General features: G+C 41.5%; 1 protein-coding gene and 1 pseudogene across 5 annotated transcripts in view; one reads left to right on the top strand and one right to left on the bottom strand.

The window, feature by feature from the left end:
• Window positions 1-1,963: 1,963 nt before the first annotated feature.
• On the bottom strand, window positions 1,964-3,286 carry LOC308631260 (tubulin alpha-1B chain-like; annotated as a pseudogene). Its single transcript has one exon. The product of its transcript is annotated as a tubulin alpha-1B chain-like (transcript).
• A 7,450-nt stretch (window positions 3,287-10,736) lies between these two features.
• Window positions 10,737-13,495, top strand: part of AGTPBP1 (ATP/GTP binding carboxypeptidase 1) — a 192,405-nt gene continuing 189,646 nt past the window's right edge. For 2 of the 4 annotated variants that reach the window (XM_081275394.1, XM_081275397.1), the window contains exon 1: window positions 10,737-10,876. The gene's annotated coding sequence lies outside the window, so the exon portion shown is untranslated. Of the gene's footprint in view, window positions 10,877-10,952; window positions 11,321-13,495 lie in introns of those variants that run through there. The other 2 variants (XM_081275395.1, XM_081275396.1) reach the window with 2 other exon arrangements.

Genomic DNA, 13,495 nt, shown 5'->3' with positions numbered 1-13,495 from the left:
GTTATTTTTAATGAGGTGAGGAAGTCTCTTACAGGATTCAGATGTTATCACATTTTTAGCTTTAGACTTGGTGGAAGCCAGAGATCTACCAAATTTAGAGGGCATTCCAAAAGTTATATCTAGTAGTTTCAAGAATGCTAGATTAGATACAGAGGTTGATAGTAAATGGTTATTAAAGATAGCCAAAGATAATTTTGACTCTTTTTTAAAAATTCTAATTTGTTATACATGACAGCAGAATGCATTTCAATTAATCATACACATATAGAGCCCAATTTTTCATGTCTCTGGTTGAGCACAAAGTAGAGTCACACCATTCATGTCTTCATACATGTACTTAGGGTAATGATGTCCATCTCATTTCACCATCTTTCCTATCCCCCCCTACCCCTACCTTTCCCCTCCCTCCCCTTTGCCCTATCTAAAATTCCTCCATTTCTTTCATGCTTCCCCCCATTCCCTTTATGGTGCAGCATCCTCATATCAGAGAAAACATTCGGCATTTGGTTTTGGGGGATTGGCTTACTTCATTTAGCATAATATTCTCCAACTGTATTCATTTATCTGCAAATTCCATAATTTTATTCTCTTAATGCTAAGTAATATTCCACTGTGTATATATACCACAGTTTCTTTATCCATTCATCTACTGAAGGTCATCTAGGTTTTGCTATTGTGAATTGTGCTGCTATAAACATTGATGTGGCTGTGTCCCTGTAATATGCTGTTTTTAAGTCCTTTGGGTATAAACCGAGGAGTGGGATAGCTGGGTCAAATGGTAGTTCCATTCTAAGTTTTCCATGGAATCTCCATACTGCTTTCCAGATTGTTTGCACCAATTTGCAGTCCAACCAGCAATGTATGAGTGTGAACTGGCTCTTTTTTATTGGTATATTATAATTATACATAATAGTGGGTGCTGGATGCCTCCATGAAATTTGCATGAACTCAGTCAGCATGGAAGCCAATGGGTAGGAAAGTCTGGTGTCTGGGAACTCCCAGAAATACTCCTGCTGGTTTGAGACCACCCAATACATGTGAATACTTATCCAGCTCTCCCAAAGCTTCCACACAGCACTGAGATGTGGTGACTTGCTGGAGCCACATAACTATACAGCCATTCAGAGATGGGTGTGGCTTGCCAAGATGCCAATCAACCTGTTGACTACAAGAAACCATAAAGCAAGACTCCTCTGCTGAAACCTTATCCCTGCTTTTTATGTACTCTCCCTTAAATAAAGAACCAGAGCCATTTTTTAGCTGTTGGGTTCTAGTTCTTACCAGGACTGGAGGACCTATCAGGCGCTCTGCTTTCTCTTTATCTAATTCCTGGCTCTGTCTCTTATTCTTATATTTTTTATTATTTAGTTGTTGATAGATCTTTTTTTTAATTTATATGTAGTGATGAGAATCGAACCCAGTGCCTCACACATGCTAGGCAAGTGCGCTACCGCTGAGTCACAGCCACAGCCCCCTGTCTCTTCTTCTTCTTCTTCTTTTTTTTAATTTGCCATCTTTTAAAAAATATTTATTTCTTTTACTTGTACACCTTTGTTTTTACTTATTTGCTTTTATGTGGTCCTGAGGATTGAACCCAGGGCCTCAGAGGTGCTAGGTGAGCACTCTACCGCTGAGCCACAACCCTAGCCCTGTCTCTTATTCTTTACTAATTATTTCAGACTTTAATTTTCTCAGGTGGCTCATCACCTCCTGTGCAAGAAACTGCCCTGGTGGGGTGCTGGTCTCCCTTCAATATGTGTGATTCATTTTGACGTTTATTTTTTATTTAAAGCCTTTAGTTTGAGATATGATTGAAAGAGCTTACATGTACACATGGAAAAACACAGACATGATCATGATTGCGTGAAGACAATCTAATCAGTAAACTTCAATGCCTGATAGCTAATGCTGAAGCTGAAGTTCTAGGAGTATAACATACTACAGGGCTGAAAGGAACAGATAACTAGTATTCCTCTCCTTCTTCACCCTCTCCTACAACCGAATCCATACCAACTTCCTCATAATTTTTATCTAGGGAAGCCATATCCTCACAGGCCTAGAAAACTCTCCTTCCTCCATCCCCTCACCCACATACCAGTGAACAAAGGTGTGATTGGCATACATCAAGTCGAACTTGTAATCCTGGTAAGCCCAGGCCTCAGCAATGGTTGTAGTGTTACTCAACATGCACACAGCTTGCTGTACCTTGGCCAGTTCTTGGACCAATTCACAGTGCCAACCTTGAATCCAGCGGGGCACCAATTCACAAATTAGATGTTGCACTTGATTTTCATGGTGGCAATGGCAGCACTGACATCTTTGGGGACCATATCATCATGTACAACAGGCAGTAAGTCAGGTATTTACCATGTGAGGGTCATATTTTACCATCTGGTTGGTTAGCTCAAGGCAAGCATTCGTGATTTCTGCTACAAAAAGCTGTTAATGGTAGACTTTCTCAGCAGAGATGACAGGGGCATATGTGGCCAGAGGGAAGTGGATGTGGGGATAGGGCACCAGATTGGCTTGGAATTCTGTCAGGTCAACATTCAGGGCCTCATCAAATCTGAGGGAAGCAGTGATAGACGATACAATCTGGCTAATAAGGTGGTTAAGGTTAGTGTGAGTTGGGCGCTCAATATCAAGGTTTCTGCGACAGATGTCATAGTTGGCCTCATTGTCTACCATGAAGACATAATCAGAGTACTCCAGGATAGTGTAGGTGGTGAGAATGGAGCTTTAGGGCTCAACTAAAGCCTAGAGGGCTGGGTAAATGGAGAACTCCAGCTTAGACTTCTTACTATAATCAACAGAGAGACATTACATTAGCAGGGAGGTAAATCCAGAACCAGTTCCCCCACTAAAGCTCTGGAAAACCAAAGCCCTGAAGACCCTTGCACTGGTCAGTCAGTTTATGAATTTGGTCCAAGACAAGGTCAACAATCTCCTTGCCAATGGTGTAGTGGCCTCAGGCATAGTTTTTGGCAGCATCTTCCTTGCCTGTGATGAGCTGCTCAGGGTGGAAGAGCTGACTGATGATAGGTCCCAGTATGAATTTCATCAATGATCTTGGGTTCTAGGTCTACAAACACTGCCTTGGGCACATGCTTGCCAGTGCCCATCTTGCTAAAGAAGGTATTGAATGAATCATCTCCTCCCCCAATGGTCTTGTATTTAGCATTTGGCCATCAAGCTGAGTGCCATGTTCCAGGCAGTAGAGCTCCCAGCAGGTGTTCCCAATCTGGACACCAGCCTGGCGTACATGTATGGAGATGCACTCATGCATGGTGGCTATGGCTTAGGAAGCAAAGGCAACAGGAGTAGACACTGGGTCCTGGTTATTGTCCTGAGAAGCTAAGAGCCGAGGTAAGTAATACACTCTCCTTGTGACATTTTTGTACATGCACATAATTTGTTTAATCTCATTCTATAATCTCAGAGAGACATTGTATCATCAGGGAGGTAAACCCAGAATCTCTGCTGAGATCAAACAGTCTACAGGCTCTTGAGTATAAATGTGGTTTCTTTGGAGAACTTCTGTTCATAGCTGAAATCCCTTTATTTATGAAACCTGTTTTAATTCAGGAACACTGGTAAAAATATTTTTTCTATATAAGGGAAAAACAAACTGTTTTTCCTCTTCTGTCTTTCACAACACTTTTGTGCACAAAAATTGTAGATTTTCCCCCTCATCCTATGTTAGTCAGTTTTCTGTCACTGTGACAGATACTGATATAATCAACTTATAAGGAGGAAAGGTTTATTTTGGCTTAGTTTTGAAGCTTTCAGTTCATCTTGTCCCTGTTGCTTTGGGCCTGTGTGACAGAGTGCATTATTGTGGAAGTTCAAGGTAGTAGAGGCCTGCTCACCTCATGGCAGCAAAAAGAGGAGGTGCTGGGATCCCATTGTCCCCTTCAAGGGTACACCCACCCCAATGACCTAAATTCCTTCCACTAGGTCCCTCCTCCTAAAGGTTCCACCACCTCCCAATAGTACTACAAATTGGCAACCAAGCCTGTAACACATGGACTTCTAGGCGATGCTTGTCTAATACAAGAAATTCCCTCCTTCTTGGCAGACATCAAGTAGATATCCTACAATCTAACCCAATTCTAGCAATCTTTACCTGGAGATAACCTTTAATCCCAAGGTTAAGAGCTTAGACCTGCAGACTGCCCACACATCAGATGCTAATCACAAATCCAGGTTGTTACGTATGCTTCTGACTGGCTGGCTATAAATCAGAGGTTCCCATACCTGCTTTTCAGGTTTGATAATTTGCTAAAGCACTCAGGGAGGGCTTTGCTCGCTAATACTCATTTATTATTCTTCAGGAACAGCCAGATGGAAGAGATGCATAGGGCAAGGTGTAGGGGAAGGAGTGTGGAGCTTCTGTGTCTTCTCCACAGCTTTCCTGCCAATACCTCTGTGTGTTCAGCAACAAGGGAGCTCTTTGCACCTGTCCTTTTGAATTTTTATGAAAATTTCATTAAATTGACTGTTGATTATCTACTCAACCTTAAGCTTCTCTCTAGCAACAAAGGTTTGTGTGCAAAGGGTTGAAAGTTCCAACCCTCTAATCACCTAGTTGGTTTCCCTGGAAACTAGGACTCCTTAGTTGGTTACCAATCATCTCATTAGTACTCAAAAAGAAACATATCACTTCTGAGATTCCAAAAGGGTTAGGAGCTCTGTGGTGGGAAACTAAATGAAGCCCAAATATATATTTCTTGTTATATTAGAATATCACAATTACTTGTATTTTTCATACATTTCTTCATATGAATAGTCAAAGAAAGATGTAAAAATATTTTTACCAGTGTTCCTGAATTAAAGCTTGTTGAGTCAGCCTTCAGTAGGGTCAAGGGAAGCCATTCTGTTGAGAAATTACTGAGTTAGATCCTTTAGAAAACCGAAGATTCTCATTCATAGAAGGAAGGCTGAAAGCATTAAAGACAATGCCTAGATATTTGTGGGGACATTGTGTATATGATCATTTGTCTTTAAAAGAAAAAAATATCCAGCCTGGTTTATAGATAGGTTTGTACAATGCTAGTGCCATATTTCCTATTCGAGGAAGTCAGGGAAATAGGTATTTAGATGGACTTCTCTGAATGAGCACAGGATTAGAAAATATATGTGTTCATATGAAAGTGCACTGAAGGGCATCCACAGCAGGAAGTTCTTAACAATCAGGTGGACAAAAGGATGCCCTCTGAGGTTGTTGGTCTTTCCCTAGCCACCTCAGTGATTATTCAATGGACCCATGCATACCTGGTGTGTTTGTGGCAGGGATGGAGGTATGCATAAGCTCAACAACAAAGACTTACTGTTACTAAGGCTGTCTCAGCTAATATTGCTGCTGAGTGCCTAATCTGCCAATATTAATTTCCCTTGGGCAAGCTTCTGCAGTAAGTGACTCTGTAGCCATGGTGCTAGTAGCTTGTACCCCATCAGGCAGCTTTATAATAAAATGTCTCCAGTGAGACACTTCCTGGTGAACAGCTTTCCCCTGCGCCCTAGCAGGTGAATCTCCAGAAATTTCCAGAGGACATTTTTTTTTCCAGCAAGTTCCACTGGCACAGCACCACAGCAACTTGTCTGCCAAACAGTGAATCATTAGTTGTGCTTCTCCAAGGTCTGAATCAGAAGAGACCTGGAGACTGATACAGATAGAGAACAAATAAGCCTGCTCATTGATTTGATTAATTGTCATGTTGAAATTTCCATCCATTGTGATGAGAATCAATGTCTGCTCTAATCTTAAGAGGACAAAGTTATCCCCAAAGGTGACATACACAAAGATAGAAAATAATGTTTTTTCAGGAATCCAGGAAAATTTACTTTTTATGTTAAAAACCCCAAACTGAATATACTAAGATAATTCTGGATAACTTTTCTTTATAGTTTGAAAAATCTAATTTTTTCATATTTGCATAAAATGTTATATTAAAAGTCACTGTCCAGGGGCTGGGGTTGTGACTCAGCAGTAGAGTACTCGCCTAGCATATGCCAGGCCCTGGGTTCAATCCTCAGCACCACATATAAATAAATAAATAAATAAATAAAGGTATTGTGTCCACCTTCAAGTAAAAAAAAAAAAATTTAAAAAAGTCATTATCCACAAGATTGATTGTGACAGAAGAGATTAATGTGTAAATGAGACTTTCTAATACTTGCCTTTGGTTTCAGGTTAATGCAGTCCTTTGCTGTCTCTGTTCTGTAATTGTTTTAAAGCCTGAAAAACAAAGATTAACATTCATAAGTGCTTTATGATTTACAACCTGCTTTACATATTCTATAGTTTTAATCCCCTTAACAGCTTTCTGAGTTAATTATGACAATTTAGAAAATGCAAATTTTAAATTTTTTCTTGTGAAAATATATTTTCATTGCAGAAAATTTAACATTGAGAAATAAAAATAAACTTTAAATGACCTTTAAATCCCACCATCAAATAATAACTATTTTTAAAATTTTACTTCTCTTTTTTCAATCTGCTTTTAAAGATTCATGCTTTTATAGCTGGGTGAGGTGGCACATGCCTGTAAACTCAGAGGCCTGGGAGGCTGAGGCAGGAGGATCTCAAGTTCAAAAAAAGCAAGTTCAACAAAAGCAAGGTGTTAAGCTACTCAGTGAAACTCTGTCTCTAAATAAGATAAAAAGTAGGGCTGGGGATGTGGCTCAGTGGCCAAGCGCTCCTGAGTTCAATCCACCCCCACCCCATCATGCTTTTATAAAAACAGAATCATTTGCATGAGATCTGCTAATTTACCTAACAATATATCATTAATATGTTTTTATGGCATTTATGCGTTCCTCTTAACAGTGTTCTCAATCTTTTTACATTAGGACCTCATAAAGAATCTAATGGGATGGGCATGGTGGTGCACACCTGTAATCCCAGCAACTCCGGAAGACAAATCAGAAGAATTGCAAGTTCAAGTCCAGCCTGGGTATTTTAGTTAGACCCTATTTCAAAAGAAAAAAATAAAAAGGATTGGGGATTAGCTCAGTGGTAGAGTTCTCCTGGGTTCAATTCTCCCAACAAATCCAAATAAACAAACAAAACTAATTAGCAGGGCATGGTGAGTATTCTTAGCTTTTTTGCTGCAAAAAAATAAATACTAAATAATCTGACCAGAAAAATGGTAGAGGAGGAAAATATTTATTTGAAGGCTCAGAGGTCTTGGTCCATAGAGGACAGCTCTATTCCTTGGGGCTCAAGGGCTGAAAATCATGCAGAAGAGTATGGAGAGGAAAGTGGCTTACATGGCACTCAGGAAGCAGAAAGAGAGAGGTCTCTACTTGCCAGATTCAAATATATACCCCAAAGCCACGCCCCCAATGAACCACTTCCTCTAGCTACCACTCAGTTAATCCCATCAGAGATTAATGAACTAATTAGGTTAAGGATATAGCCCAATCATTTTTTCCTCCAAACCTTCTTGCATTGTCTAACATGTGAGATTTTGGGGGACACCTCACATCCAAACAATGACTTTTGTGTGCATGCTCAACTATTCCAAGACTGACACAGGAGGACCACTTGTGCTCATGATTCAGGACTAGCCTGGACAACATAGTGAGATCCTATAAAATAAAACAACAAAAACAAAAGTTTCTGATGAAAGCGCCCTTCCCTATGCTCCAGAAGCAGCAGCTATCCACAGGTCAAATTTCTAAATGAGTGAATAGTTGAGGATATAGTATTTGTGGGATTTGAAGCTTATATAATTTGGGAGGAGGGCCTCTTTTATCTATCATTTTCAATTTTTTTTTGTTAAGTTGTATGCTAACTTTATGTATGTATGTTGATAGACCCAACCTGATCTTTTATTAAAATTGGGAGCCATCTTGCCACAAAGCCATGAAAAGCTAATTTCAGCTTTACTATAAATTACTGCAAATTCTGAACCTGCTTGGTATGCCTGCCCGTGCCTTGAACTCACCCATGCCTGGCTCTCTGACCAGATAGCAGCCCTCTCTGAAACTTTAGTGACACCTCATAAATATTGGCCTTCCCTGGCCAGACAATGACCCTCTCTGAGGCTCTAATGGTCCTCATAAATTCTGATGTTGGGGCCAGCAAAAAAAAAAAAATGTAAACTACCATTAGTGTGATGCTTGTCAGAGTTCTGTTATCTGTAACCCCCCTTTTGTGTAACTTTCTGGGCTATAAAGCTGGGCTATAGAAAAGGTGGGGTGGCTGTCTTGTTCCCGCCGTTTTGGGAGGGAAAGGCAGCCCGGCCGGTCGAAATAATAAGCTTGCTTTAATTTGATTTTAATTGGAGTCAGTGGTCTTTTCTTGCATCCTGGTCTAACAATGTATGTATGCATGCATGCTGGGATTCAAATCCAGGGCCTTGTGCATGCTAGGCAAGTGCTCTGCCTCTGAGCTATATCCTCAACCCCTTAGGAACATTAAGAATGCAAAATATAGAAAAGTGGCAACACCTATCCAACACTTTGGCTCGAAGTGGTATTTTTCATAGAAGAGGGAATATTATTTTTTCCTCAGAGAATTCTGTTTATAAATGTATATGTTCATTGTATCAATTTCTTTTAAAACTACAAGTGGATCATACAATCAATAGAGTTCAGTATCTTGTTTTTTCTCAATGAATATTATACAGTGAATCATTTCTCTCTCTCTTTCTCCCCCCCCCCCCCCCCCCCCCGCTTTAATTTAAAGTCAAATTAAAGAGTGAGGTGAGTCTTTGTAACAGTGTTCTGGGGGAGAGATGACATTTATTATAGTGGGGAGGAGTCCTTGCTTCTAGAGAATTGTGCTGGAGGGTGAGGCTTTAAGGGGTTGGCTGGGAGGCTAACAGATTATGACCCCATCATAGTCTGAGCTAGTGTTTTTGGAGAAGTTGCTGAGAGTGTAAACTCTGCCTGAGCTCTTAACATGTCTGCCAAACTCTTGAGTTTATATGTATTTTGAATTTTAGTAGTTGAGGTCAGTAACTCACATGTGGGGCCTGATAAGGTGTGAAGTCATATTCTTCAGGGAAGGGGTGTTGATCCAAGTTCTTATTGTAGCAAAACCTATCACTCACTAGCAAACTATGTGTTATAGAATCATTTCAAGGATAACACGATTCTGGGCTAGCCGTGTGGGCTAATTTCCTGGGTTTGTATCCTGATCATCAAATCATATTAATAGAGCTTTGCTAAAGTGAAATTCAAATTATACAAACACAAACATCTACATTTCTGTCCTTCTATACTGCAGACTGATTCATTTAGAACATGTTCTTTAAATATTTCATGTATATTACGTATATTTAATTTTTATAAAATGTTTAATAATCTTAGGTAATTAGGTGTTTTTAGATTAGATGGTTTGGGATGGTGTTTTGAATTTATTTTAAGTACTGTAATGTACCTTTTGGTGCTCATAGTCGGGGAAACTAAACATTTACAAAATGGGTCTCTTGTTCATTTGAGTAAGGATATCTACCGATAACAAACTGAAAGAAGCACTCTTACACCTTAAATTACTTTTAAATCACCTTCACACCTGCTTAATTTAAACAAGAATGAAAAACAAAGCTCTCTCACAGCTGTTTCCTTTTCTACCTGTAATAATTTTACATTCCTTACCAGCTACCATGAATAGCAGTTAACATGATCTATGCACTCTAAAAAAAATTAATGTGTTTCTTTTTCTTTCTTTTCCTTCTTGCAGTATTAGGGATTGAACCCAGGTCCTCCATTATGCTAGGGAACTGTACAATTTAGATACATTCTAGCTCTTTTTAAATTTTGAGACAGGGTCTAGCTAAATTGCTCATGCTGGCCTACAACATAGGATCCTTCTTGCAAGCCTCCTACTTCAGCCTCAGAGTAGCTGGGATTACAGGGATGCGCCGCCACACCCGGCCCTAAAAAGGTAAATGATGTCAGTAGTTACTAATAATAAATTACAGCATATTTTAGTCAAAACACAACAATGTATCAGTAATTTATCTGACACACTGCTTTGACTCAAATAATATTCTCTTCACTGGTTAACTTAGCAGTACCGTTTTCATGACTATAAGTAAGCACATTACAAACAAACAAACAAACATCAGTATATTTTGGTCGCTGCAGCATTAAACATCTAATTATTGAGGTTTGGCCACAAGATGCAATTCCGTTGTTTCCTGGGAGCATAGGTGGCTAACTGAATATCCCTCCTCGTCTCTTACTATGGACTCTCCTGGGGTCAGAAAAGGCCTTATGCACTTAACCACTGTCCCCAAGATTTGAAGACATTTGGGTATTGGGGCGGGTTGAGAACCATTTGTCAGTGCCGCTAAAGACTTCCTAAGAGAGTGGGCAATTGATGGCAAAGAGGTAGGGGGGCAGGTTATTTCCGGGAAAAAGCCTGGTCGATTGTCCGGAAAGAAAGGGTGATTTGAAGAACATGGAGAGCCGCCAGCCGGTCTGTTCGGTTCGGTTGGGCGGTGGCCTGGCTCTGCGCGTGGCTGCAGGGAACAAGGAACCGCTAGCTCGCCGCCCAACTCGCACCCATCCCTTCCCTCCTTCCAGCCGGGCGCGCTCCCGGACTCCCGCGGCCCCGCCCCTCCGTAGCCCGCCCATCCCGCTCACGCGCCCCGCCCGAGTTGGCTGGTCGGAGCGTCCGGTGGGCGGGGCGCCGCGCTGACGTTGCCCGGGATGCGGACAGGTTCCGCCGCCGCCTCCGCCGCCTCCGCCGCCTCCGCCTCTTCTGCCACCGGGGTTTGTATGAAAACACCGGGCGGCGGGCGGCGAAGGATCCGCCGCGCGCCCAGCGAGCAGCCGCCGGTACTGACGGCGCGGAGCCGGGTGCCGAGCCTGGAGCGGCGGCTCTGCCCAGTCCCCGCCAGCGCCCCAGCTTGAGCCGGTGAGCGTCCCCGCCGCTGTCCGCTCCTCCGCAGTCTCCGGGCCGCGGGAGTGGCGGGCCGCGGCGTCCTGGGGCTTGGGGTGCGACTTCGAGTCCCTTAGCCCCTCACTTGACAGGTTGTGTAACGTGTCTTTCTTGCGGGGCAGGGAGTTGGACTAGATCTTCAGGGAAACCCTTGATGGGTTGGAGCTTTGCCTGGCGTTTGGAAAACGCTACGCCTTATCCCCGCCCCTTGGACACCCGGCCACCTTAGTCCTTATTCCCGGCATAGGGGTCCTCCTCTCCAGCCAAGCGCCAGTAGCCGCGTGGAGTGCCGTCGAAGGGCGGTGGGGCTGGCGGCTGGGGGCTTGCGGCTTGCACCTTGTCTCGGGCCCGCACCGGCGTGAGCCAGCCGCCTGTGCTTCGGAAACCCTACGGTACCCGGCGGAGAGCCAGCAAGGAGGGGTTTGTGCATTGGCGATGGTAGTGTTTGCTTCCACGAGCTGGATGGTTCGCGCTGAAGTGTATTCTGTGTTTACAACTTGTCCGCTTGTGGGGTTGATTGGAACCAGAATCAGATTACCTTAGATGACATTGCAGAGTTGCGGGTTCTCGGTTGTTGGTGTTCAAGGACTCCTGTACCCAAATGCAAAGGCTCCCTTGGCTTTACCTTTGTTTTTCTCACAAGCTTTTTATGAGCACCAGGGCAGTTTGAATTGGTTGGGTTCCTTTTCTGGGCGTTTACCCACTGTAGAATGGAGTTTTAACACATCATAGTGTAATCAATGTGAATGTTGATGATCTAAAGTGCGTGCCCAAAGATAACACTTAACGGAAATTTTCTTTGGCAACATGCTAGTAATTCTTTGTGGGTATTGAAAAAAACATCCACACAGAATTTTTCCTTAAGGTGCTCAAAATTGTATTGGTGTTTAATTCTAATGTATGACAGTTTTAGTTAGAAAGGACTTTCATAATCTTCTTGATCACTCATTTTCACTTACTTTTTCTTTGTGTAAATTGAATTATCACTTTCTTTGTTACTGTCTGAATTATTCTTACAAATTCTTTTTTTTCTCCGAAAAACAGAAAGTTATTTTTATAATTGTGTTGTGGAATGTTTTCAGTTCAGCATACCAAAAAAGAAGTGATTTATTTAAGGCACTTTAAATGGTACATATTTTAAAACATGTGCCAAATGTTAAAACCAAACAGCCCTGGAACATAAGAATTTCCTATGTAGAATTACTGTTAGTTGGTGGTGTGTAATCAGCTCCCTGTTTCTCTTCCTGAAGTCTCAGTTCTGTGACTTGTTCAGTTTCCCATTCTACTTCTCTTGAGTCAAATTCTACAATGAAGGTATAAATTTATTTATAATAGCTTCAATGTGCTGCCTTGAATTGGTTCATCACATGTTTAAAACTGCATTCTCAGTTGAACTCTGAAATGAAGGGGGTAGGCTTAAAGCTGTTCTTATGTTTGGCCATGCAAAACATTAAATCTGTTATTATAAGTTAAACTTGTAGAAGTAATTTTTATAAAGTTTCCTAATTGTCTTGAATCAAGGCTTTAATTCTTCTAAGTCTGGCTAGACTGCTATGAAGTAATGATTTACCTCCATTAGTGAAAGGAGGTCCAAGACTTGTGAAATTTTGTAGTTTATGTTCTATGTTAAAACTCCTCCACAGTGTTCATCTTCAGAATCTCCTCTTGCTTGAAGTCCCCCAGTACCTGCATATTGAATAGTATACATGAATAATAATGGATAAACCTGTCTTCTGTAAGTTAGGAGCTTTCATTAAGGAGGGGGTGTAATGTAAACAACAAAAATTGTGTAGGGTGGGCACTGAATTTTAAACTTCACATGTTATTCTTGGTTACTGTGTTGTTCTGTAGTTTGGTGGCTAGGGATTTGGGCCTCTGCCAGTTTGGCTGGGTTTGAGTCCTGATTTTGCTTTAGGCAAGTTGTTTATCATTTTTGTGCTTCAATTTTCTCAACTCTGAAAGTGGGGATAGCAGTGATATATACCCTTAAATGATCTTGCATATTAAAAGTTAATACATGTAAAATGCTTAGTCCACACAGTGCTTAGCACATGTGTAGACTAAGTGAATAATAATATTGTTACTGCTTTCCTCAGTCTTCCAAGAGATCTAGTAGACTGAAAAAAGACTTCAGTCTGGGCGTCGCACCCTGTAATCCCAGTGACTCAGGAGGCTGAGACCGGGAGGACATTAGTTCAAAGCCAGCCTCAGCAATTTAGCCAGGCCCTAAGTAATTTAGTGAGACCCTGTGTCAAAGTGTAAAATAAGAAAGGGCTGGGAATGTGGCATGGTGGTTAAGCACCCCTGGGTTCAATTCCTGGTACTCAAAAAAAAAAAAAAAAAAAAAAAGATTTCAGGCCCACAGGCAATATTAGTGCAGATTAATTCTGTTATGATCAATTTATTCCTTTGGGCTGAGAGCTTAGTCTCACTGTAATGCCTTTGAAACATGTAAGTCAGTTTTAAATAAAACAGCTACACCAAGAGCGGGGTGCGCTAGTATATTGCTGGAGAGTTTCTGAAATATCCTTGTCTGTTTCTTCTGACAGAATCTTGGATTGTCTCCCTCATGTTGGTGTTGGCTACTATTTTAAT

This window comes from Spermophilus citellus (genome assembly GCF_964194105.1).
Source record: "Spermophilus citellus genome assembly, chromosome: 2".
In the NCBI taxonomy this organism is placed as follows: Eukaryota; Metazoa; Chordata; class Mammalia; order Rodentia; family Sciuridae; genus Spermophilus; species Spermophilus citellus.
The sequence above is the reverse complement of the archived record's forward strand: the minus strand, read 5'-3'. Positions and strand labels throughout refer to the sequence as shown.